Source organism: Lathyrus oleraceus, chromosome 5, assembly GCF_024323335.1.
Source record: "Lathyrus oleraceus cultivar Zhongwan6 chromosome 5, CAAS_Psat_ZW6_1.0, whole genome shotgun sequence".
Taxonomy (NCBI): domain Eukaryota; kingdom Viridiplantae; phylum Streptophyta; class Magnoliopsida; order Fabales; family Fabaceae; genus Lathyrus; species Lathyrus oleraceus.
In genome coordinates, this window is record NC_066583.1 from 338,954,504 (window position 1) to 338,980,437 (window position 25,934).

Below are 25,934 nucleotides of genomic sequence, written 5' to 3' on the forward strand. Positions count from 1 at the left end.
TTTTCCCCAACTGAGCAAGATTCGTATTCTTTGTAGAATCGAATAGCCATCCTTTAACCAGTTTGTGTTTTGGAAGTGAAATCTAATTCACGTTTTCGGTAGATCACCTATTATATGCCCAGTAACCGGTATCTCTGGTGTTTCTTACCATGCGAGTTTATTATCTACGTTCTGACGGTAATAGATAATATATCTCATGCGAGTATCTTATCCACGGTCTGCCGGTAATGGATATTATATCTCATGCACTCTTTGGGTTTGTGTCCCCAATTGAGTAAGATTCGTTTTCCCGTTGTGGATTCGAATGTCCATCCTGTAAGTTGTTTTGCTTTTTCAAGCCCTCCTTTCGGATGATGAGTGTTTTGGAAGTGAAAACCAATTCACGTCTTCGGATCTTATCCTATAAACAACCCAGTAACCGGTTCAGGATAATTTTCCTTTCGAGTATATTATTCACGGTCTGCCGGTAATGAATAATATGTCTCATCTGAGTATTCTATCCACGTTCTGACGGTAATGGATATTATATCTCGTTCGCTCTTGGGTCAATCTTTTGTTGTTTTCCCCTCAGAGTAAGATTCATTTTCCTTGTGGAATTGAATGTCCATCCTATAAACAAGTCTGCTGTTCTAGCTTTCTTTCGGATGATGAGTGTTTTGGAACACACACCAATTCACGTCTTTATATCCATCCTTTAACCAGTTTGCGTTTTGGATGATGAGTGTTTTGGAACACACACCAATTCACGCTTTTTTGTCCATCCTTTAAACAAGTCTGCTGTTCTAGCTTTCTTTCGGATGATGAGTGTTTTGGAACACACACCAATTCACGTCTTTATATCCATCCTTTAACCAGTTTGCGTTTTGGATGATGAGTGTTTTGGAACACACACCAATTCACGCTTTTTTGTCCATCCTTTAAACAAGTCTGCTGTTCTAGCTTTCTTTCGGATGATGAGTGTTTTGGAACACACACCAATTCACGCTTTTTCAGCCATCCTTTAAACAAGTCTGCTTTTCTAGCTTTCTTTCGGATGATGAGTGTCTTGGAACACAAACCAATTCACGTCTTCGGATTTTATCCTATAAACAACCCAGTAACCGGTTCAGGATAATTTTCCTTTCGAGTATATTATTCACGGTCTGCCGGTAATGAATAGTATGTCTCGTTCACTCTTGGGTCAATCCTTTGTTGCTTTCCCCTCAGAGTAAGATTTGCATTCTTTACAGAATCAAATATCCATCCTATAAACAAGTTTGCTTTCGCTCACTTCAGGATGATGAGTGTTTTGGAACACACACCAATTCACGCTTTGGTCGGTCACCTATTATATACCCAGTAACCGGTATCCTTGGTGTTCCCTCCTTTCTGCTCCCTATTATGACCTCGGTCCCCCTGTGGAGTCAGATTTTCCTGTGTTGTTACCCGTATGCCTGGTAACATCTCATTTCTTTTTTACTTTCCCCCAGTGGAACTTTTTGTTGCTTCTCCTCAGGAGTCAGCTTGTGTCTCTCCAATGGATTTATTTTCCATTTGGAATTCTTTTCCCAGTATGAGTTCTTCACTCCCCAGTGGGTTCTCCTGTCTGTTTTCTGTTTGTCTAATCAGAGTCGTGTCTTGTTCACGTTATGTCAGTTTTGTTTTTCCCCAGTTTAGAGTCGTGTTTTGTTCACGTTGTGTCAGTTTTATTATCCCCATAGAGTCTTGTCAGAGTCTCTGTTCCTGGTGAGTGTATTACTCCGATGGATCGTCTTTTCTTCTGTGTGAATCATATTCCCCACAGAATTTGTGTCTTTTGCATGCATACATTTGCATCATGAGGTCTCTTAGGGACCAAAATCAGATGACCAAGACCATATGTGCATTAACAATCACATGAACAACACCATGACTTTGGATCAAGACCAATCCTCATATAAAACCAAAGTAAGGTTAGGCCAAGCATGCTAAACAAAAATAAAAAACATAAAAAATTCAGGACCAAAATCGGAGTATGACAGTTGCCCCTATTTAAGCGTCTTCAACTAGAGAATATGAAGCAGGACGTTCTTCATATGATCATAGTGGGAGATGGTTAAATATTAAGAAGACCTGGATTTTGATCCTGAATCCCTATGAAATAATTAACAATGCCTGTCAGAATCGGCAAAGAAGCAATCTCAAAAGAAGAATCCGTCTGGTACGGTGAAAATCGGCCTGAGTACCTGTAAGACCCCAATTTTGGGCCCTAAGATCCCTCATGGCCCATATCATTCATATATCATAACCTCAAGGATCATTGCATGCCTTAGCTTCCCTCCTAGTGGGTGATTTGCCTTGTGGTTTGTTTCTTGATCACCAAGCATACTTTGCATTTGTATATCTTTGCTTTCATATGTTTATCATTCAAAAAGTACAAAAATATTGTCAGTCTAACCTTGTTGCTTGCAGTGGAAGCAATCATCAGCAATTAGGTCAAAGTCAGTCATTGATCAGTCAAAGCGATGGATGGTGGCCATTCTTGCAGAATTTGGGCACCATGATCAATAATCAAGAGTTCATACAACTTGAGACATCATTTGAAGTCAAGTTCTCAAGGAATTAGGGTTTGGAATTCATCAGAAGAAGTTCAATCATTCAAAACCCTAGAAAAAGTCAACAGACAGTCAAACTTGGTCAACAGTTGATTTAATCAGAGATTTGATGGATAGAATTGATTTGAAGGAGCTCATTCATGCTTGCATAAGCCTCAAATATCATGTCAAACCTCATCATGGAAGAAAATCAAGTCAATCAGAAAATTTTCCAGAAGTAGAAAGTGGACCTGTAATTTCAACTGCCAAAAATGGAAACTTCTTGATCTCAAACTTACATCATGTTACAAGCTTCAAATGAATTTTTGCCCAACATGAAAGTTGAAGATCTTGTTCTCCCATTTTCAAAAAGTCCAAGAACTCTCAAATCCCATGTGTGGTTGTCAAGATATGATCAAATCATTTTCACCAATTTTTGAACTTCAACAAGCCATATCTCTCAAACCATAAGGCCAAATTTGGTGGGGTTTTTTCCTACAAACCACATTTTTCATCCTCTTTCCAAAAATATAAATTTCATGACCTAAAACCTTACCAATCAAAATGGCCTTTTTGGACCTTTTCATTTAAAATCAAAGTTTGACTCAAAGTTGACTTTTTGATCTTTTGACTTTTTCTCATTTTTGCCAATTGGGAAATGTTTTAAATCACATTTGAAACTTGTTCCAAGCCTTAAACCATGTTCATTGCACCATTACATCACCATTATGGACCAAATTGCAAAATGGACAAAATGTGCAAATTGGTTTCATTTAAACAAGGCAAGCTGGCAATTCAAGTACAAATTACAAACAGCAAAAATATGGTCTGCTAGCAGCCTGTGCCCAGCCCAATCGTGCAGTCAAACACACCCACCATTTCCATTTGCTCACACTTAGCATTTTTGGCATTTGATTCATTTTACATAAAACTAGTTTAGCACTTGGATTAGTAAGGTTAAACAGATGCATATAAACCATTTTGCTGTTCATTTTCAAAAACCCTAGAGCTGCAGCCACACGAAAATCCTCTCATTCCCTCATTGTGCATTTTTGCAAAAGGTGATATTCTGAGCAAACCATCACAAACCACAACAAGTTCTTGTTTCCTTCACCACTTGAACAGCGTTTTGAGTCCATTTTCACCATCATTTCCTTGCTGTAAAGCTTGCCTTGGTTCTGTTTTCCTCAAGCTACTTCCAATGGTGAATCAAGTTTCGAAGAAAAACAAGAGTTGCTGAGCTAACAAACTTCAAGGATCTATCATTGTAGAGCACGAGGAAGGTCTGTTTGAGTTTGAATCGACCAAAGCAACACTGTATCATCAGTTTCTTCAAATCAGGTAGGATTTTCGACCAACCCTTTTCTCAAAATGATGACCTGCTTATGATAGTCCACTTCATGTTGTTTCCAATGAGCATTTGCTTGCTTAAAATGATCCATTGTGTTAAGAGAAATATGGTTTTGAAGTTTTACGCTCAAACTTGTTTTTGTGTATCTCTCTGTCATGTGCTCGAGTAAATGAATTTGGTTAGTGGATTGTGCTTGTATTTGGCTTGCTGAAGCTATTGTTGTGCATGGTGTTAACTTCTGGGCACATTTGTTCATGTCGATTTTGAGAAAAATGATGCTGTTTGCTGTTGTTGCTTGAACCTGCCCTGTCCAGATTTGTTTTCATGATTAATATTTGCTTTGTTTTGATTGTTGATGTTGGTGTTCTTGAGTTGTGTACATTTGAGTGATAATGCCATGCTGATGTATGTTTGGTCGAGTCATTTTGTTTTGATATGGGTGACAACATGAGCTGCCATGCTGAAACCTTGCTGCTGTTTTGAATGTGTCTAGAAAAATCCGTATGACTGTGTTGTATGATGTTGGTTGCTTGCTACATGTTGCTGTTGGTTTTGATTGATTGATGAAGCTGAACATGATACCAATGCTATGCTGTTGTTTGTTTTGTTTCATGATAATGATAACATTGAGCAATGCTTTGGCTGCTGTTAGAAACCCTAAGGGTTTATGTGAAAAAACCAGAATTTTCTCATGATTGTTTTGGTCCATTGCTGTTGTGATAAAAGTGATGAATGCTGTTGTTTCTCAAATCATAGAACCATGCTGTTTATGTACTGTTATGTGATTTGCTTGTTTCGATTGTTGTTCGATGATTAAGATCATGAGAAGATGATGCTGTTGTGTGACTTTGGTGGAATGTTGTTTGTTAATGATGAACATGAGTGTATAGCCAGGCTGCATAAACCATGTTGCTGTTGTTGCCCAGAATTCGCATGAAGTTTGTGTGGTTATATGTTGCTGAATGAATGCTGTTGTATGCTAGTCAAGTTTTTGTGTTGCTATTGATTGCCATATGCCATGTATGCTGTAAAACCCTAAGGGTTTATGAGAAAAACTCAGAAATTTGAGCTATTGGCCGTGTCCACTGTTCCATTGGCTGAGAGCCAATAGGAACATTTCATTTCCCCCATCAAAACGCTGCAGTTTAGATTAGTGGGGCGCCTAATTTCAAAAATGCCACTGTTGACTCTCATGTTGACCAATTCTCCATGCCATTTGCTCATATTTCATCCAAATGTTCATCAACTTCCACAATTCATTTTTAATTCATTTTAACTCCAAAAATTGTGAGATTTTTTGCATTAAACTCATGAATGTGTCCTCTATTTTATGGTGAATTTTAATTAATTTTCCATTGGCTGGATTTTTAATGATAATTGATTTTCCCACATGTATGCCAAAATGATACATTGTGCCATTCCTTTTGTGAAATACTCATGTTATATCCAATGCCTTTGAAATTTTTTGTGGTGAAACTAGACACATTGACCTTCATTTCCATATAAAGTTTGTGCATTTATCATTTGTGGATTGAGAGTTATGATTTTCTGGAGTTATGTGTTACATTTGGTGCTATACCATGATCATGTATTTTCCCAATTTTTGTTCACATGCTTCCTTACATCCAATTGACCCCAAATTTTTCATGAATCATCCTTCATATGTCTAGTTTGTATATGAATTTTCCTGGAATTAATCTTGCTGTTTTCCATTTGATTGAGAATTTTCTTCCATACTTGGTCATTTGTTGACTTTTTGTGCTATGCCTTGCCAAATCTTTTGTGAAATTCTCAAATCTTATTGTATGATCATGAAATTTCATATGTGATAACTAGACATCTCAAGCTTTGCATTGGTGTTAATCTCATTCATTTCTCTTCTGTTTTCAAATTGATATGATTTTTTGAAGTTGACCCATGCTTGTTGACTTTCACCATGCTTACTTGAATTTGGTTTGACTTCATGATTTCATTGACTGCCTTTCCTCTCATCCAAATGCCATGAAATTTTACATGTATACCATGTTAGATGTTAGGATTGAGTGTGATTTATTTCATAATTTTTGAGATTGTTTGAGTTGACTTTTGAATGAAGTCTTGCTGTTGACCTATTTGTGCTTTCTCTTGCCATGCTTTGCATTCATTTGTGCATGAAATGACATTGATGCATGATTTGAGTTTGAATCCAATTGAGATTACTTCTTGAATGTTTAGACTTGGTTTAGGTTGACTTTCCCTTGCTGCCTTGACTTTTTCTTTCATCTTTGACCCTAGGCTAGTCCTAGTGGTCTTCTAAGCTTATGTTGAGTTCATCTGTTTCAGGTTAAGCACCAATGCCTTGAGGACCATTCAAATTTGTTTGAGTTGAATTATATATTGTGCTAACCTTTGTTTTGTAGGTGACTCATATGCTTGAGTCTTTGTGCCTTGCACAATTGGTCCCTCTGTGGTTGCCTATTGGGTTATTTCCTTTTGATTTTGACTGTTGAGCTGTTTACTAATTGGTCTGACTTTTGCAGGTACTTTAGTTGCTTAAGTTCTCTGAACTTGCTTGCTTTGCTTTTTAGCATTTGCTTTGAGGTATAAATACTTCTTCTTCATGTAGTCTGGAGACCCGGTCTGTTATTTGACCGGGCAAACTGTCTGAAGTCCTCCTTAAGAGGCAATGCCTGTGTTTGTTTAAATTTGTCCTAAGCAGGAAAAGTCCTCATTTGAGGCAATTGGTGGAAGATAGGGATAAGCAATCTATCCCCCACTATTCAGTGTGTCCTCTCTTTGCTCCCATTACATGGTTGAAGCAATGAGATAAATACCCAAGATCTAATCGAGTCAATAATGTGGAGAGAGTTCCTACTTTCTGAACTCCCACACTTTCTTTGATGCTCTCTCTGATATGAGATTGAAGCAATGAGGCACACCCCTCATTTCCTATTCATCTGCTTCACCTGAGCCCCTCAATGGCCAGGTTAAGAGCGACCTTCACCCATTACAGTGGACTTTTAAAGTCAAACCCTCTTGTGTGAGCCCCCTTGTTTGGCTATAGAGTGTGCTGTTTGATATTGATTGATTGATTGATTGCTTCATATACACATGTTTGCTTTCATGCTTTGTGCACTCGTCATCATTAATTGCTCATCAATGCATAATCATCTCATTTGTCTTTGTGATATTATCATTGCTGTTTACCCATTGAGGACAATTGTAAGTCCATTGCTTTGGCCATTGCTCCTATGATATGGAAGTGAGTATAAGACCATCACCTTGGCCACTCATCTTATCTCTGCTCATTGTTTTGTCTGTTTGTATGTGAGGATACAGTTATAAGTCCCTGTAAGTTGGCATCTGTTATCCTGTGATCATAATTTGATCTGTTTGATTTGTATGTGAGGTTGCAGTTATAAGTCCCTGTAAGTTGGCATCTGCTTTCCTGTGATCATAGTTTGTTTTATCTGTTTGTATGAGAGGTTGCAATTATAAGTCCCTGTAAGTTGGCATTTGCATTCCTGTGATCATATTGTTGCTTTTGTTCTTGTATGTGAGGATCCATTGTAAGTCCCTGTAATGTGGCATTGGATTTCCTAGGACCATACTGTGGAGTTAACCTAAGTCCAGATAGATTGGCAGTTGACTTCCATGTTTCATTCTTTGTTTTTCTTTTGAGGAGATTAGTATAAGACCATTGAGTGGCATCTGATATCCATTTCTGTTTTAGGAGACTGGTGTAAATCCATCTATTGGTATCCGGTATCCGCCTTTTATTTCTTTGCCTGTGGAGATTAGTGTAAGTCCATTGAGTGGCCTCTGATATCCCGTTTTGTTTTAGGAGATTGGTATAAGACCATTGATTGGCATCCGGTATCCGCCTTTCTTTGCTTTGTTTGTTTATTATTATCCATTGCTATTCCAAAGGACACACTTGAATCATCTCCCATATGATCTCAAGAAGTGAACCTTCTAAGAAGTTTTACTATCCATCCTCATCCATTCATCATTCATTATGTCCTAAACCTTTTCACACTTTATCTTTCAAACTTGACATAAGTGTTGTGCAAACATCTTCATGCTTTTCAAACTAAAAACCTGGACCCAAGTCCTTGACTTTTTTCAAAACTCCATTTCATAATACTTCTTTGAATCAATCTTAATCATACTTTGACTTCACTTTCATAATCACAATCAATTAACTTCACTCATTCACTTGTTTTGGCTTTGTCCATTAATCTTTTCATGCATTAGCCATAGGCTTCAATTATCTTTGTGGTTGATGTAAATCTTGCCTATCCTTAGTGAGTCGACAGTAAGACTTCCGTACTTCAAACAGGGCTAACCCCTTTAGTACGTCGAAGCTATCCTCGCGTGGTGGATGTTGTTTTTGGTCGAGTGTTCTCCCATTGATAATGAAAAGCCTCAGTGCTTGTGTTTAAAACTGAATCCACCAACTTTTGGAAATCTTTTAGCCGAACTACGGCGTTCTGATCCTTACCTTTGATGGAAGGTACGTAGGCAACGGGTTCATCCGTTCGAACCCAATAACACAAAAATAACTAACTTGTACATTCTTTTCTCATCATTCCAATCATGTTTGCACAATCTTTATGTCATAACAAATAACAATCTTTTACAACAAGTGTGAAAAGGGCTCCCTAGGAGTACCTAGGACGTAGTGGGTGCCTAACACCTTCCCATTGCGTAATTTACCCCTTACCCAGACTCTCTGATCTTTTTATTAGTTTTCTACGTGTAAAACTTCTTAGGCTTTTGTTCGCTTTTTAGCCAGTCCTTTGGATAAATAAAAGTGCGGTGGCGACTCGAAATTTCAATGTATCTCATAGCTTATGATTTAATCGATAGATCATATAGCGACGAATACACCGCTACAGTACCGAAACAGAAAGTTGACCTGGATACCAAAATAAATGGTAACACAGGAATACCCATGGCTTGAACTCCGCACATTAGTCTGAACACTAAGCATCGGAATATGAGAGTATCAATGTTGGTTTGATCACCGGAAATCTGGTCTGAACACCACTTCGACTTGGAAATCGGAAAATTGGCCTGAATGCCACAAGTACTTCGACTTGATCGTCGGAAACTTCTTCGATCTGAAAATCGGAAACTGGCCTGAATGCCACAAGTACTTCGACCTGATCGTCGGAAACTTCTTCGATCTGAATATCAGAAAAACTGGCCTGAATGCCACAAGTACTTCGACCTGATCGTCGGAAACTTCTTTGATCTGAATATCGGAAAAACTGGCCTGAATGCCACAAGTACTTCGACCTGATCGTCGGAAACTTCTTCGATCTGAACATCGGAAACTGGCCTGAATGCCACTTCGGTCTGGATACCGGAAACTGGCCTGAATGCCACAAGTTGCATCGACCTGAATGTCGGAAACTTCTTCGATCTGAAAATCGGAAACTGGCCTGAATGCCATAAGTGCTTCGACCTGATTGTCGGAAACTTCTTCGATCTGAACATCGGAAAATTGGCATGAATGCCACTTCGGTCTGAATACCGGAAAATTGGCCTGAATGCCACTTCGGTCTGAATACCGGAAAATTGTCCTGAATGCCACTTCGGTCTGAATACCGGAAACTTTCATGCCTGTCAGTATCGGCAAAAATAGGGAAAATGATAATTGAGGCGACACGTGGGCCAACGACCCATGCTGGGGATAATAAGTCATGAACAACCTTCAGTCTGAGCACTGGAAACAAACTTCTGGCTTGTCACTTGGGATACCGAGAATGTTTTATGCTTACATGCGTATGTTTGAATTTTGCGATGGCGTAATGCTCCATGAAAATGGAAATACTACGCGATTTGGGAGGATGCAATGCAATATGATTCTACATGCAGGGATGCGAAATGCTGGGGAAAATGCCAAGCTGAAGCAAGGAATCCTGTTGGGGAAATGATCATAATCTTCCGGATCCTGGCACTACTGTTGGAGATGCACAACATAATGAACTATGTGGGGAAATGACCGGCCGCGCGGTGTTCTGGCAATGGCGAGATACCGAGACTCTGACTGGGGAGAGAACGGCGCTGGAAACCTGTTGTTGGGGGAAGCGATAGTGGTTCTAGAAACCATAATCTACGAGAGATGACTCAGCAAGGGGGGGCAACCATCGATACGGTACCGAGGTTATACTTCCAGGAAAGAGATCATCGATCTGGGATCGAAATCCTCGATCTGGCATCGAACTTTGAGGAGCGGCTGCTTCTGCTGGGAAGATACAGTCTGGTATTGTCAACTCCGCTGGGAATATACAGTCTGACACTGTCAACTCTACTGGGGAGTGTATAGTCTGAAGCACATGTTAACTCCGCTGGGGATATACAGTCTGGCACTGTTAACTCCGCTGGGGATATACAGTCTGGCACTGTTAACTCCGCTGGGGATATACAGTCTGGCACTGTTAACTCTACTAGGGAGTGTATAGTCTGAAACACATGCTTGGGAGGCACCGTAGTGAGAACCTGCTGGGAATCTTAAGGAAATGCCCCGAGTGTACCTGTTCTGAATAGATGATTCAAAGTACTTAAAATTTACAGCAATTTTAAATGTTCATCGAGCATGTACCTGTAAAGCTCTTATGTTTCATGATGCAATGTTTATCAAAAATTCGGACGTCATTTTTGCAAACAAAACAGTAAAATGAAAATGAACACAGAGATGTATTGAATCACATGATTTTATTGATTGAATGGCCTCTGAATAGGCATTTACATCAGGAAGCAATCCCTGGAAAGAGGTAATCGCAAAACAAGAATTAATCTAATGGCAATGTGAAATGGATTTCTATTGGGTTCCAATTCTGCTATGACTTGCCCGTCTTCAAGATCTTCCAGATGATCAGCCTTCTGAAAAGGTGATTAGATTGTTTTCTTCCTTTTGAAAGTTTCCAGTCATCGACATGAGATGAGATTCAGAACTAACTCAGAACGCAGTCATTCGCTTAATCCCTAACTTTTGTCTGGATCGCCCTTTCGGGTTTTCAATCCACCGGGATACCCATTTTTGCCTAAGTTGCCTTCTCAGGTTTTCAACTTATCGGGTGTACGATCTTTTCATTTTTAAATCCCTAATTTTTTCCCGAACCTTTTCATTTTCTTGGTTCGTCGGGATGCCCATTTTTGCCCGGACTGTTCTTTTTACCGTCCAGCGGGTCTACCTTATGCGAAGTATTTTTTAACTGCGTCTGAGTTTACCGGGGAAGTGAAGTCTTCACCATCCATCGTTGCAAGCATTAAGGCCCCACCATCAAAAACCTTGGTGACGATATACGGCCCCTCATAGTTAGGAGTCCACTTGCCCCTGTGATCCGTCTGAGGAGGAAGGATCCTTTTCAACACCAAATCTCCGACTTGGAAACATCGAGGGCGCACTTTCTGGTCAAAGGCTCTCTTCATCCGACTCTGATACAACTGCCCATGACAAATGGCTGCCATTCGCTTCTCTTCGATAAGACTCAACTCATTGAACCTTGTCCGAATCCATTCAGCTTCATCTAACTTGACATCCAACAGGACTCTTAGAGAAGGAATCTCCACTTCAACAGGTAGGACTGCTTCCATACCATACACAAGGGAGTAAGGGGTTGCCCCAGTCGATGTACGTACTGAAGTACGGTACCCATGCAAGGCGAAGGGTAGCATCTCATGCCAATCTCTGTACGTAACGACCATCTTCTGCGCAATCTTCTTTATGTTCTTATTTGCTGCCTCAACAGCACCGTTCATCTTAGGACGATAAGGGGAAGAATTGTGATGCTGAATGCTGAAGTTCTGACACAACTCCTTCATCATTTTGTTATTGAGATTGGAACCATTATCAGTAATGATTCTCTCGGGAATCCCATAGCGACAAATGATTTCCTTCTTAATGAAACGGGCAACCACATGTCTGGTGACATTCGCGAACGACGCTGCTTCGACCCACTTGGTGAAATAGTCGATGGCAACAAGGATGAAGCGATGCCCATTGGAAGCAATCGGCTCAATCTTTCCAATCATGTCAATGCCCCACATTGCAAACGGCCACGGCGAAGACATCACATTCAGAGGATTCGACGGTACATGCACCTTATCAGCATAAATCTGGCATTTATGACACTTCCGAGCATACTTGAAACAATCTGATTCCATGGTCATCCAGTAATAACCCGCCCTTAACAATTTCTTAGCCATTGCATGTCCGCCGGCATGAGTACCGAAGGAGCCTTCATGAACTTCCTGCATTAACATGTCCGCCTCGCGTTTATCCACGCATCTGAGCAAAACCATGTCGAAGTTCCTCTTATACAGCACATCGTCTTTGTTCAAGAAGAAACTGCCTGCCAATCTTCTCAAAGTCTTTCTGTCATTGTTGGATGCCCCTGCAGGGTACTCTTGATTCTTCAGAAAGCATTTGATGTCGTGATACCAGGGCTTGTCATCGACTACCAGTTCAGCAGCAAACACATACGCGGCCCTATCAAGGCGCATAACATCGATCCTAGGAGCATGGTTCCACCGACCCACCTTGATCATGGAGGATAGAGTAGCAAGAGCATCTGCCATCTGGTTCTCATCACGAGGTATATGATACAACTTTACTGTTGTGAAGAAAGTCAACAGTCTTCTCGTGTAATCTCTATAGGGGACCAGAGTGGGCTGGAGAGTATTCCAATCACCATTCACTTGATTGATCACTAGAGCTGAATCTCCGAAGATGTCCAGAGTCTTGATTCTCAAATCAATGGCTTGCTCAATACCCAAGATACATGACTCGTACTCAGCTTCATTATTGGTGCACTCGAAAGTCAGACGAGCGGTGAAAGGCATGTGGGCACCTTTCGGAGTAGTAATGACAGCGCCAATTCCACTTCCTTTGGCGTTGACGGCCCCATCAAACGTTAAAATCCACTTTTCATCTGGATCAGGTCCCTCCCCAACAACTGGCTCTTCACAGTCTTTCATCTTGAGGAACATGATGTCTTCATCTGGAAAATCAAACCTCATCGGCTCATAGTCTTCAATCGGTTGTTGAGCAAGATAGTCTGACAGAATACTCCCCTTGATGGCTTTCTAAGATGTATACTAGATATCATACTCTGTCAGTACCATTTGCCAACGAGCAACTCTTCCGGTGAGAGCTGGCTTCTCGAATATGTACTTGACTGGATCCATCTTGGAGATCAATAAGGTTGTGTGAGTCAGCATATATTGTCTCAATCGCTTAGCAGCCCATGCAAGTGCACAACATGTCTTTTCAAGCATTGAGTATCTCGACTCGCAGTCTGTGAATTTTTTACTCAGGTAGTAGATGGCATGTTCTTTCCTACCTGTCTCGTCGTGTTGACCGAGAACACAACCCATGGAATTGTCGAGTACTGTCAAGTACATAATCAGCGGTCTCCCTGGGACTGGGGGCATGAGGATAGGGGGATTCTGCAAGTACTCTTTTATCTTTTCAAAAGCCCTTTGACAATCGTCGTTCCACCTGATAGCCTGATCTTTCCTCAACAATTTGAAAATTGGCTCACACGTGGCCGTTAGGTGAGAGATGAACCTTGCAATGTAGTTCAACCTTCCTAAGAAACCACGGACTTGCTTCTCTGTTCTTGGCTCAGACATTTCCTGTATTGCTTTTACCTTGTCAGGATCCACCTCAATCCCTTTTCCGCTAACAATAAAACCTAGCAATTTTCCAGACCTCACCCCGAAAGTGCACTTGTTCGGATTAAGCCTCAGCTTGAATTTCCTTAAACGCTCAAACAGCTTCTGCAGATTCACCAGATGTTCTTCTTCTGTCTGAGATTTGGCAATCATATCGTCCACATAAACCTCGATTTCATGATGAATCATATCATGGAATAGAGTCACCATAGCTCGTTGATATGTTGCCCCAGCGTTTTTCAGACCAAACAGCATCACCTTGTAGCAGAAGGTCCCCCATGGGGTTATGAAAGTTGTCTTCTCCATGTCTTCTGGTGCCATCTTGATTTGGTTATAGCCAGAAAAACCATCCATGAAAGAGAATATCGAGAACTGAGCTGTGTTATCCACCAAAACGTCGATGTGAGGTAATGGGAAATCATCTTTAGGACTGGCTCTGTTCAGATCCCGGTAGTCGACACACATCCATACCTTTCCATCCTTCTTAGGTACTGGAACAATATTTGCAACCCATGGCGGATGATTAGTAACCGCTAGAAACCCTGCATCCAACTGTTTTTGCACTTCTTCCTTTATCTTGACAGCCATCTCTGGTCTTGTTCTTCTGAGCTTCTGCTTGACCGGAGGACAACCTTCTTTGAGAGGCAAGCGGTGTACCACGATGTCTGTGTCAAGCCCTAGCATATCCTGATAAGACCAAGCGAAGACGTCAACATACTCTTGCAACAGTTCAATCAACCCCTTCTTCACATCATCTTCCAAAGCAGCCCCTATCTTGATTTCTTTCTTGACGTCCTCGGTGCCAAGATTAATCACTTCAGTAGACTCTTGATGCGGTTGAATGACCCTTTCCTCCTGTTTTAACAGCCTGGCAAGTTCTTCAGGGAGTTCACAGTCTTCATCACCCTCTTCTTCAGCTTGGAAGATTGGGTTTTCGAAGTCGAAGTGAGCCATAGCAGAATCGTTATCAATAGGATCCGGTGATGTGCATCTGCATGAGTGATGGTATGTGCTTATGAGTGTGAACAGTGAGTCAAAACTAAACAAAACATTGCCAAATATTTTTATTCTTTTGAAATTTTGAAAACTGTAAAAATAGAAAGACAGTGAACAAAATATTTGAATGCAAAAGACGTCCTTCATTTATGATAAACAATGCAGGTATTCACATAGATGAGCCCTACAATGAGTCATTACGCCCTGGGCGAAACGCAAGACTTGGACATGCATGAATAAACAAAGAAAAATTACTCCTCTAGAAGAGTGACTTGGACAATTTCCTCGGAAGACCAATTGTTGATGACTTCACCCGGGATCCTCGGACGCACCCAGTTGTCGATGTCGCAATCACTATCTCCATTTTCATCGTTGATCGCAGAGATCTGGCCATATTGGATGACGCCAGCACTGGAGAAAGTAATCGGCCCCTGACGAGTCTGAAGTGCTGAAGTTGTAGAAGTCAGCGCTGGTTGATACCCAATCCCGAACTTGTCGTCTTTCATTGGTAACTCCAACAGACGTCCCCAATAGGGAGCAACACCTGAATCCACCAAGGCCTGTGCCTGCTTGAAGGATGAGATAGAGGCACCTGTTTTAACCCCTTCCACCGGAGCTGCGTCCTTGATCTGAACTGACTCAAAAGCCTGACTGAGAGTCTCATGAATTTCACCTTCTACCTCTACGTACTTGAAGGTAGACAGGTTACTTACCAGTATGTCCTCCTCACCACAGACGGTGACAATTCTTCCATTGACTGGGAACTTGATCTTCTGATGCAGTGTTGAGGAGACTGCCCCAGCATTGTGGATCCAAGGACGACCCAGAAGGCAACTGTACAAGGGACTGATATCTATCACATAGAATATGGTGTTGAAGGTTTGTGATCCAATCTGAATTGGCAATTCTACCTCTCCAAACACCGACCTCTTAGAACCATCGAAGGCTCTCACCATGAGATCGGAAGGTTTCAAGATCAAACCTTCTACTTCTAACCTTGACAGGGCTCTCTTGGGTAGCACGTTGAGAGAGGAACCTGTATCCACCAGAACATGTGATAACACAGTGTCTTTGCATTCCATTGAGATATGCAAAGCTTTGTTATGGTTGCGTCCAGCTGGTGTTAAGTCATAATCAGTAAAGCCCAACCCGTTGCTTGCATGAACATTTGCAATGATCCCTTCTAGTTGGTTTACTGAGATCTCCTGAGGCACATATGCAGCATTAAGGACCTTCAGAAGTGCCTCCCTGTGTGCCTCTGAACACAATAGGAGTGAGAGAATGGATATCTTAGACGGCGTCTGAATCAACTGATCGACTACTTTGTAGTCGCTTTTCTTTATAATTCTTAAGAGCTCGTCCACATCCTTCGCAAAAGTGGGCTCAGAGCCAGTCTGGGGTGCAGAAGTGCCCTCATTTACAACTTGTTTGCCTTTGGCCTTAGCCGTGGCATCAGCATTATCAGCTTGGGTAACCGGTGGTGAGAACAGTCTACCACTCCTGGTGAATCGCCCGATCCCACCAACATTGTCCACTGCGGGACCTTCAACTTCGAGTTCAGACTTTTGACCCTCTTCTACCTTCAAAGGTCGTTCCACCCCATGATCTTGTGTGTATACACTCCCCCCATAATGCCACGGAATGGCCCTTTCACTGGTGAAAGGTAAAGGACCAGGGGTTGTGATTGTCATAGCGGCCGGTCGCACTGGTGGCACTGGTTGTGCTTCTGGCACACTGATCTGATTAGTCGGGTAAAAGATGGTGATAGTAGCGACATCATAGTCATACTCGGGAATTTCATTCATTGAAACAAAAACATCCGGAACACCGGAATCAAGTTCAGTTACATCAAGATCAGACACATTGTTTGGTATATCAGCAACAACATTTGAAAAATTAAATACATCAATGGGAAATACACAATCAGCAGGAACAACATCTGTGAATTCTTCAACAGCATCTTCAAATACCTCCTCAACTACCCCTTCAGCAAACTCTTTGACAGACAAGTCTTCAACTTGGAGGGTACCATTGTCAAGCAAGACCTGGATACCCTGCTGCAGCTTCAAGCAATCCTTACCTTGTGTAGCGCAATCCAAACAACCTTTCCCACAACCGGGGAAAACATCGGCCTTCAGCAAGCATTCCTTAATTTCCAACAACGGAGTCTTCAACTTCAACACATCCTTAACAGACTTGGCTTCTTCCTCCAGCATATTAACGTTTGCACCACCATGCTGTGGCATGGGATTGTTGACGACATTAGGAGCCGGTGCAAGGCTGATAGCCTTTGAATCAATGAGGTCCTGAACTACGTGCTTAAAAGCTTTGCAGTTCTCAATATTGTGGCCAGGTGCCCCAGAGTGGAAACTACACCTAGCATTGGCATCGTAACCCGCCGGAAGTCTACCAACCGGAGGAGCCAGAGTGCGTAACTGCACAAGCTGTAGCTGTTGAAGACTAGCAAGCAGTTGAGCGCACGACATCGGAAGAGTGTCGAAACGCCGGTCCATCATCCTCTGCCTCTGTTGATAGGCGGGTCTGTTACCTGGTTGTTGTTGTTGTTGATACTGAGTTTGCTGACGTTGTGGTTGTTGTTGTTGTTGTTGTTGTGGTGCTGCAGCCGGAATGGTCACAGCCGCAACATACGGTCGCTGATGATAGTTTTGAAAATTATTCCTTTGGTTATTCCTATTTTGATATGAAGACACAGAATTCACACCCCCTCCCTCTGCTTCTGTCCTCCCATAAATGGCTTCTTTACTCCTGATGAAGATCCACCTCCATTGTGGCTCTTGTAGGTCTTCAGGTAATTTTCTACCCTCTCTCCGGTAGAGACCACATCAGCAAAGTTGGAGGCATTGCACCCCACCAGACGCTCCAGGTAAGGTCTAGGCAACGTATTCATGAACATGTTGGCCATTTCCTTTTCCAACATGGGGGGTTGAACACGGGAAGTTATCTCCCTCCAGCGTTGAGCGTACTCCCTGAAGCACTCATTGCTTTTTAGAGACAGATTCTGGAGTTGAGTTCTGTCCGGGGCCATGTCTGCATTATACTGGTATTGCTTCACAAAAGCCTCTGCCAAATCCCTCCAGCAACGGATATGGGCTCTATCCAACCTCATGTACCATTCCAGGGATGCCCCAGCTAGGCTGTCCTGGAAGAAGTACATAAGTAGCTTCTCGTAATCAGAGTATGCAACCATCTTTTGGAAGTAGGCTTGCACATGGGTCTTCGGGCAAGAGCTACCGTTGTACTTGTCAAAGATTGGGACTTTGAACTTCGGTGGGACCCTCACGCCTGGGACCAATCCCAAGTCAGAAACATCTACCCCCAGAGGGTTTTGTCCTTCCACCGCCTTCAGCCTCTCCTCTAATCTCCTGAACATGGGATCCATGCCATGGCCCATGCCAAAGTCTTCTGGCAGCAAGAACTGATCATCTTGATCATCGTGAATGGGTTGTTGATCGTGGTTGTTATGTGGGATCGGGACAGGCCCCGGTCCATTAACCTCTGCAATTGGAGGATCAGTCACGACCTCTGGTTGAGTAGTTGCGGGATTCCTTTGTATCATTTGTCTAATCTCTTGCTGTCCTTGCGCTACTCCATGAACCACGTCCATGAACTGGTTCATGCGGACCCTCATCTCAGCAAGTTCTGCTTGTAGACTTTCCATTGCTTTCTGCTGGTTTCTGCGGGTTCCGTACCGGTGGATTCCTGAATCAGCTATCCTGCTAGTGGAACACCAAATAATATGAGAACACCGCGGCGACACCTGTTATGCAAGAATATGCAAATGAATATGTTAATGCAATGACATATTTATCACTTCCAAAAAGGTATTCTACCCCCTTGATTCCGGTCTCACGAGAAGATCGAGCCATAAATAAACTTCGGAGATCAAGATGCAATAGAGAGAAGGTCTTCATACAGATAAATTCAAAGAGAATGGCCTTAGCCAATAGTACATCAAAAGAGGATTTCCACAACAAGCCTGTGGATCATCAGTACACAGCAATAAAGCAATAAGTAAGAGGAGGAACAAAAATCAGGACTCAGCCTCCTGTGTACAAACCATAAGGACTGCTCCTCACTTCAGCCAGTAATGCTATCGTGTCGGGATGATCTGGAGATTCTGTCAAACGCCGGATAAGTAGATTCCTCTTGTGAATGATCCCATCCAGTTCGTTGATGTGCTCTCTGTAGTAATTCCCATCATCTTCTCCGAATACCTCTTCAAGTCTGGATTTCTTCAAACCTACCAACACCTTAAGTTCTTCAATCTGTCCTCGAGCCTCATTGAGTTGATCGGTGATGTAACCATTGGTAGAATGGGCGCACAGAAGCTCATTGTTCTTCTCCTTCAGCAAAGTCTTCAATTTCTCCATCTGTCCAGTCAGTTCGGTCACCATCTCCTCCTCCTTTTCCTTCCGAAAAGTTGAAAATGCATCCCATCGCTCTTGCCACCCTGCCAATTTACCATGAGCATCCATTAATTGTTGCTTGACTCGCTTCAACTCAGAACTGGATGATCCCAAGGCCTTATCTGTCTTCCTGAAGAAGTCCACCTCCACAGCTAATTTCCTTTCTGCTTCCCCTTGCAATCTAACGGCTTCCCCCTTCTGATATTCTGCCTCATGGAATTGATGCATATAGTCTTGCAACTTCACACTTAACTCCGAGTTTTCAATTTGAAGCTCCTCCATGGCTTTCTTCAATTTGTCATACTCTTCTCGGCTCACCATTGTTGACCGCGCAGGAGTCGGTGGATACAAAGGTTCTTCTATAGGAAACGGCAGACCCAACTCTTCGACTCTTCCTTGAAGCCACTCTTCATACTGAGGATAAGTCCTACAATCTCCTTTTCCAAGCACAGTTCTTCCTCTCTTGATCACCTTGAGCCAGGCCTCAGCTGCCTTACGGGATACAGTCAAATCAAGCGAAGAATGGAAAAACAGAGATTCTTCCACATCCTTTTCTAGAGGCGGAGTTCTTAAAGCATATCCAAACTGTCTAACTGCTAGAGAAGGATTATAGTTGATTCCTCCTCTTCTTCCTACCAACGGTACATTTGGGAAGTTCCCACAACTGTGAATAATATCCGCCCGAAGCAAGCTCCGGTCAGACCACCAAGAAATATCTTCAGCTCTCAACCCCATCAACCTCTTCGACCAACTCAACGAGTCCTCGACATCAATGAACGCTCCTGATTTGGGTAGGTGAGAACCGAACCACTTATAAAACAAAGGCGCACAACAATTCACCAATCCTCCTCTTCTATTCTCATTCCTGTGGTGCACCGAATGAAAGAAATCTCCTAGCAAGGTAGGCACTGGATTTCCCAACACGAAGAGGCGTATTGCGTCCATGTCCACAAATTTGGCAACATTAGGGAACAGGACAATCCCATACACACAAAGAGCCAACACAGCACTGAAACCCCTCTGGTCACCATCTTCAAGTTTCTTCTTTGCTTCTCCCAGTAAGAAACTCAAATGAAAACCACTGACTCCTTCCTTCTGACACATGTTAGCCTTCAAGACTGATTTCCCCAAATATGTGGCCGAAGCAACCATGCTAAGATCGGGCAGAAACTCAGAACTATAGAACAACAACTGTGACTTGATAGGAACTCTGAGAAAACTGGCAATCTCCTCCAAAGTAGGGACCAAAATATAATCCGGGAATGTGAAACACCTCAATGGAGGGTCATAGAACTGCAGCAGTGTAAAGAGAGCATCATGTTGATTCTTGGAAAGAACTGTGACGAAACTTAGAATCAAACCGTACTCCTTCCGGAATCCTTCTAGAGAATCGTGATTCATTAACTTCATCAGTTGTTGAATAGGCTCCAAACAAACCACTGGAAACTTGTAAGCGACGTGTCTCTTTCTGCCAATATCCATCTCTAGAGAACCAGAAAAACCCGATCGGAATCAAGAAGAAGATGTAAACCCCCTAGAAATGGATAAACATGTGTTAAATGATATGAATGCAGAATGATGGGATGCAATGCAGTGACATGGAAATCAGGACTGCTGTATCTGCTTGAACATCTGTCGGGTTGCACTGCCTGAAGAGAGACCCACTGAGGAATATAATACAAGATCAAAACTCCTCTCCAGAAAACCGGGTTGGTTGGAGGTTAAGGTTTCCTGAATTTAGCCCGCCCCTTACTGGTAGGTTCTAAGAACAGAAGTTTGTCAGCTTCAGCCCTTCAGTCGAGAATAATACGTTTACCACTGAAGGTTTGGCATTATTACGGGATAAAAGACCTCTGCTGACTCCCCTCAACAGGATATCCTAAAGCAAGTTCCCAGTCTCGGGGTCCTCGGATTGAGCAGCGAGAATGCGCCCACCAGAGCTAACATAATCACGTCTCGGAGGAGAGGCCTCGACTGAGTTCTCGGGAAATGGTCACCAGAGTCGACGATTTCTAAAGGAACGTTTGTCGTTATGGAACACCCATAGGACAAAACATATCCAAAGAAACCTCGTCTGGATGTGGGTCTTCATGAACGACTTAACACAGCAACATGCCATGCAAGCCTCATGACTATCCACTCAAAAACCTATATGTACGCTCAAGCCTGGGTAGTGGGCTTATCTCTCATAAAACAATCCCAACCCAACGAACAAACAACCCACAGAACCCACAGATACAGCAAACATATGTACATGAACGCAATAAGATAAAGCAGGTAAATGCGGAAAATAAACGACTGTACAAAAGCATAAACACCCAACAAATAAGAAACCTACAAAAGCTAGGAGGAACTGTCACTTTCCCCAGCAGAGTCGCCAGCTGTCGCAGCCTGAAAAATACAGAGGTGCGAAAAAAACAACCGGCGAGAAAGAAATGACAGAAGAGTCGCCACCGTGCGTTATTTATCCCAAAAGAGGGAAAGGAAACGCTCGAAGTAAACCTGGAGAAAGGAAAGGAAAAGACAAGGTCTCGCAACCAAATCTTGGGTTCGGGAGTCGATTATGCGAAGGGAAGGTATTAGCACCCCTACGCATCCGTAGTACTCTACGGGATCCACTTTTGTTGTTCTTGTCTAAAGGGTGTGTGTTTATCTAATGTACTATTTACTAAAAGAAAGGGTCAAAGAAAATGACTCGCACGGATGTCGCATCCACTGCATACGTGTCTCATCTGAATATGAGAATCAGAGTCTTCGTAGCTCGGCTACCTAAGGGTTAAAGAGGAGTGTGCTCGCTAAGACGTCGCGTCTTATGCCTACGTATCTCATCGGGAATGAGAATCAGAGCAAAACGTAGTTCAGCTAACTACGGGAACAAAGGTCTCGATTGCAACTAGGGCAAGAGAAAGGGAAGGTCTCGATCACAACGAGGGCGAGAGAAAGGATCGCAACAAGGGCGAAAGCAAACAAGGATTAGTTGTTAGTCGTTAGTCAAACTCGGCAAGACATTGCATCTTGTGCCTACGTATCTCATCTGAACATGAGAATCAGAGTTGCCGTAGTTCGGCTACATAGGGCTTGCCATCTGAATATGGACTTACAAAGGAGGACACCAGTTGTGCCAAAGGAGAGTGGGCGATGTGTTCACGTCCTAGCAGTAGGTGTCGCAGCTCGCTGAATCGAGTCTTAGGCAGTTACCTCTTTGCAATAGAACAGACTATATGCCACAAGATCGGAGACGCTCGGAAAGGTCTAGAAGTGGGGAAGCTCTTCCCTAGAGTTGTCATGCAATATGTACTTAGGTGTTTAGGATTTACAAATGGGAATATCTACCTAACGTTATCATATAAAAGAAATATGGGAATCCTACCTATGTTATCATACAAAAGGATATGGGAATCTTACCTATGTTATCATACAAAAGGATATGGGAATCTTACCTATGTTATCATACAAAAGGATATGGGAATCTTACCTATGTTATCATACAAAGGGTTCTATCTAATGGGTGCTACCTAATCGGAACAAGAGTTGACGAGTGGAGCAAGGAGAAGTGTTAGGGATAAGGGTAGATGGCGATGCATGAAGCAATCGACTTACAAGGTTGATGGCGATGCATAAAGCAATCGACTTACAAGGTTGATGGCGATGCATAAAGCAATCGACTTACAAAAGGGTGGATGAATACGTGCTGGTTCTGTTAGGTTTTGAAAAATGATTACTCGACATTGGATCGAGGTTTTGATCTTGCTTTGAAATGGTTATCGAATGTTCATTTTAATTCTTGTATTAACATATGAATAAAGAATGAAAGAATAAATATTATACATTTCATGGGAGAGGGATACATTTGTTATGAATGGGGGTTGTCAAAAATCATGAAATAATTAAATCGGGCCCAAACAACAAAATGACTCGAAATATGAGTGTAAGTGCAAGAGAACCGGCTCATTGTAAGAAAGCCCAAGAGTAAGCTATGTGAGGTTGATGGCGATGCTTAAAAAGCAATCGACTTACAAGGGTGTGAAAATGGGCTCGATATTAAATCGAGAAAAATATGATTTTTATAAGTTTAAAAATGGTTTTGAATGAATGATGAAATTAAAAGAAAATAAATTTGCATTATTAACAAATGAAACTATGAGTATAATAAAGGCATAAACATAAAAAAAGAAATGAAAATGCTAAAAGAAAATAAAATAGCTAAAAGAAAATAACATAGCTAAAAGAAATAAAATGCCAAAAAAAAAAATGCTACACATGAGTATTGAACCCTCTCCACTTAAGATTATGAAACTACCCTCTCTCCACTAGGCCATTTATCATTAGTTATCATTTAAATAACAACCTAAATATATAAACCCTACTAGATTGGAACAAAAAATGAAAAAAAGAAACTAAAATAACAAATAGCAAGGGTCTGTTGGATTACCAAAGAAACCCAGCCGCCTGGCTGTTGGGTTTTTCAATGGGAATATGAATTGAAAAGGTGTAAAAACTTATTAACTACTTAGGAAGTTTAAACAAAATCTTTAATGTTTTTTTTCAAAACTTATTCTGTATAAAACAAATTAAAGAAAAATAAATGGGAATAGTAACAGAGGCCTTCCTCCTCGTCCTCTCCATCTCACGAATCTCTCTTTCCCAAACTCACTCCTTCGCTCTCTCTTCTCTCGGTATCGCCCTCACGCTCTTTCTTCTCTCCCAACCTTACACTTCTCTCTCAAGCGCGCTCCTAACTCTCAATCTCACTCAAACGCTCTCTCAGCTCACAATCTCAAAGAAACACTCTCTCTCAACTCTCACGATATCTCCATCAACAAGCATATGAAAAGGATAAAAGGAAAAAAGGAGAAGTTCTTACAAAGTGTCACGACGGTGGTGAAAGGCGTGAAGAAGCTGGCCTCCCAATCCAGGTAATCGATTTTGGGATTTTAGGGTTTTGTTTGAGATTTTCCGCCTCCAAGTTTTTCTGTCGTTAATTCCTCCTTTTTTACTGATTTGCTCTCTCTATTTATCTCCCAGCTTAGGGTTTCGAATTGGTCCCTTCTTCCAAAAGAGTATCTCTGTAACCTCCTTTCTGATGCGCTCAGTTTGGATTGGCTTGTTTAATGCTAAAACCGAAAACGGTATTCTGAACTCACCCTTTCTTCTTCATTTTTGTCTCTATGCCAAATTGGGATGTTTTCTTGGAATTTAACCGACTTGGACTAATTTGTGTTACTGCAGTGAAAAAAAAATGGAGCATTGGTTTGATTTTCTCATGGCCTTGTTGGTGTGCTTCCAATCTGTTTTGAATTTTACGACCTTGCCTTTTGACTGACACAGATTCATGTGTGCTTGGATTGGATTCAGAGCCTGGTGCCGAAGGAAGAACAGTGCTTAATGTACTGGGAACAATCTTTGCAGCCACAGGATCTACAGATTGACTAATGCTTTCTGTAGTTGCAATACCGGTCGAGGAATTGGTTAGAGGGTCGACAACCAAAGGGGAAGTTGTTAAACCTACAACTGTTTGATGAGCTTTATTATCTGTATATTGATCTTTTGTAACCTCAGTAATAGGCATCGATGTGACAGATAAATTTTCATTCCCTTATCTAAATCTCTCCCTGGAGAATTGACTGTACTATCTTTACATGAAGGCAGGATCTCTGCCTGCTTGGCTAAATCATCTGATCCTTCCGATGATTTTAAATCCTGATTACTCTGTGATGCTTGATCTTGGATGATACATTTTGATTCTTGAACATTGCTCTCCTGCAGGTTTTTTAATTCACTGGCTTTATCGCCTGATACAACGCCAGATGAAGTCAGTAAATTATAAGTTGGATCCCTGCCCAGAAGACCTAAAACAACCGGAACAGGAGATGACATTATTGCTTGTTTCTTTCCCCTACGCCGAGAGGTCCCAGCTCCAGTTTGTGACTTTCCAATTTGCCCTTTACTTTGCATCTGTGCAGATGGATAACTGGGAGCAGTTTGAGCCAGAGTAGTAACAGAGGGCAAAGGAAGCGGTAACTGTGAATTCAAAACAACCCCAACGCCCAAATTAGTGTTTCCACTATTTGAAGCGGAACCTGAAATGGTAGTTGGATTATGTTCACACTGATTTTGCTGCAGGAAAATCCAATGATCATGGTTTGGCTTCAACCTTCACATGCAGCTAACTAGTTTTTTTGGTTGGGTTTACTTGCAGGCTGATGGTGTGTTGATAACAGAGTATTGTTACAGGAGTCATGAGTTGAATGGTGCAGCAGAATAATGGATTAGCATGGAATTCTCTACAGGTTCAGTGGCATTGGGTTATTGGTTTGATAGACTTGGTATCAACTTGATACAGGTTTTACATGGTTGCAGAAGGCTGTTGTTTAGCATTGACACATGTAAGAATCAATAACTTTTTGACAAGATTTGTGATGAATTGTTGCAAACATGTTGTGGTCTGCAGGTTTCATTGATCCATTATTATGCTGCTTTGGTTTTCTCCTCATGGTTGCAGCAAGATAAACCACTCTTCAATTTGATTTCATATAGCATGACACTGCTGTTGGCACATTCATGATCGACCTGGCATTGCAGACCTTGGAATAATGTTGCTGACCTGTGATGCCTTGCACATTTAAAGTCATGTTGGTATGTATCTCATGGTGTGTGACTAGTGTTGATGTCCTCTTGCAGCACTTGAGCAAATGACAAGTATTCACTGCAAGGATTATGCATATCTGGCTTGAGCTTGAAGCAGGTTTGTTGCAGGCTCATAAATTGGTGTTGACTTGTGGTGAATGGTTTTGGCTGCAACATTAATGCTTGGCCAATGCAAGTGCAATATCTAATGTGGTTGTAATGCTTGGTTGTAGTAGTTGCAGGACCTTGCTTAGCAATGCAGAACCAATGGTTGGCCAAGCCAAAATGACAATTCAAGACAAGTTGCACATG

General features: G+C 41.9%; 1 long non-coding RNA gene across 1 annotated transcript in view; it reads left to right on the top strand.

Annotated features, from left to right (window-relative positions):
- Positions 1 to 25,640, top strand: part of LOC127084492 (uncharacterized) — a 40,344-nt gene extending 14,704 nt beyond the window's left edge. Inside the window, exon 3 of the long non-coding RNA XR_007788722.1 lies at positions 25,447 to 25,640. This is a non-coding gene — a long non-coding RNA (uncharacterized LOC127084492). The remainder of the gene's footprint in view (positions 1 to 25,446) is intronic.
- The last annotated feature ends 294 nt before the right edge of the window (positions 25,641 to 25,934 follow it).